Genomic DNA, 2,432 nt, shown 5'->3' on the forward strand with positions numbered 1-2,432 from the left:
TCCTGGGACGATAGTATGATCCTGGGACCACGGTGCAGTGCAATGAAACCACATCACCATTCCCTAACTAAGTACAAATACTTGCTAAGATATAAAATTCAAAATATGAAAAATATATTTTCAATTTATACATACATATATAGTGCATACACTTGAAAATATATAAATTATTGTCACTCATTTGTATAATATGCATTCGTTCTAGAGTGCGTTGAAATAACGTATTTAACGGACGTGTGACAATATATTAAAATTAAATATAGAAAATGGCAATAATTTAAATATTTTGTAAAGTATGCAGTATATTTTCACAGATAGCATACATTTTAATGTTATTTTACTTTATTTACAGTTTATATTCGTATGGGTTTGTTACCTTCTGATATGTCTTCTTCCTGTTTCATCCCTTCTGGGTGCTTGGTATCTCACTGTGTACTTCTTTTGAGACATTACATGTTGATAATGGTCAGTTGACATGATGGCCTGCTTCAGTTTAAAAGATGTCATAACATAACTAGATAAATACTCTGAGCATATCAAAAGCATGCACGCGCCATAGATGGACAATATATAATAACAGTTTTAACCTTTGAACCGTCCCAATTCCAATCCCAGAAATGAAACAGAATGAGACGACGACAACATTTGACTCCTCAGTGATAACTCTCAGCACCAGCACCTACCATGACAATGTATTCATTTCAGTCATTCCTTCAAAAACGAAAAAAAAAAAAAAAAGCTTATTTACAACTCAATGCTTCTGACTTCCAGCACTATAAAAATGTGTTTGATATTAGTGTTGTCCTTTTTTCCTTTCCAGCTGTTTCCCTCTCTCGTCACTCTTTTCAAAAATCGACAGCAATATTTTCTCCGACGATCAGTCTCATACGTGAAGGCATACAAAAATAAGAAAGGAAAGGAAACAAAACAAAGTGTTTCTTCTGTTTTGATTTTCCCGTTGTGACACTATTTGAGTTCAGAACTCATTGACTTACAGAGAGCGCAACAGTCATGTCCCGCTGCTGAACAAAGTTTGTTGGTCTGGAGACGTCCCTTTTTGCAGTGCAGCGCTCTTTCACGTTAAATATCAGAACAGTGTATGAAGCCCCCATTTGTGCCACTGAAAGAGCAAATACTGGAGATCCCCCCCCAACCCCCGATGCTTCAGGCTTAGCTGGATCTGAAAGTGGCCCTTGTGGAAAACAAAAAATAAGGAAAAAAAGAAAAATGCAAACAAACACCTAGGCAATAAGCCTTGACCCAAGCATCTAAGTGTACCAACCTTTGACAACCATAATCGATAAACATGTACCAAGTAAACAAAAATGCAACTCAATGGGCCCTTCATACCCCGAGAGCAGTAACTGCTTTGACTCCATAGCACAGCGACTACTCACATGTCCAACATATTCACTAGTTGTTCTGCAGCACTCAGCTATCTAACAGTTTCCACTTTTTCTGAATCACTTCTTCTGTCATTCCTCTTATTTAGCAAAACTCAAGTCTCAAGTATTTCAGCTTTGCATTCATTAATAATAAGATCTTCAAGAGAATAACGACTTATTCTGCAACAACAGCTCTTTAAATTCCATACTGTCTTTTTGCCCTAGAACACAAGCTCTGAAAGCAGCTTTCTTATGGTTCGGGTGTTACTCATTAAAATCGCTATGCTTAAGGCAAGAGAGAAGCAAAATGATCTCTCCTGAAAGTTTAAATCAAGACAACTCAGGGGTATTCAGTCCTCCTTTCAGCCTGGCAGCAAGGGGGTGTGATTCTGCAATAGTAAAATATTAAAATAATACGAAGAATGAAATAGTGACTTGATATTGTTTTCACCATAATGGTCTCCAGAACTAAAATGACCATAACTGTTGCTTTCATAATGCTTGAAAAATCTACAGAGGAAAATTGGACAAAAGACTGTTCAACTGAGAAATATGTGTCCCTCAAAAAAAAAAAAAAATCAACATTAAATAAAATTTCACAAGGAAATGGATTTTTTCATCTAAAAGGTTGTGTTCCTGTAGTCATTATCAAAATGTCACACAAAGATCCATAGATCCACAGATCAAGACAATTTAGACATTTTATTCTTATCAGTGTATGAGAATAAAATGTATTTTGAAATAATCCTGATTAAAAAGTGAAAAGAAAAGACAAAAAGAAGTGAAAGAAAGAAAGAAAGAAAGAAAGAAAGAAAGAAAGAAAGAAAGAAAGAAAAGAAAGTTTGGCATGTTAAAATTTTTGTAAAAAAAGCTCTTTATCACCATGTTCCTGTGCCTCCCGAGGAATGACAGCTCCAGACCTGGGACAAGGATCCTTGCAGACTTAAGGTATATATATATATATATATATATACATATATAATATATATATATATTCCTGATTAAAAAACTTAAAGAGTAGATGTAAAGTAAAGAATTATGGGAAGA

Source organism: Scleropages formosus, chromosome 4 (genome assembly GCF_900964775.1).
Source record: "Scleropages formosus chromosome 4, fSclFor1.1, whole genome shotgun sequence".
In the NCBI taxonomy this organism is placed as follows: domain Eukaryota; kingdom Metazoa; phylum Chordata; class Actinopteri; order Osteoglossiformes; family Osteoglossidae; genus Scleropages; species Scleropages formosus.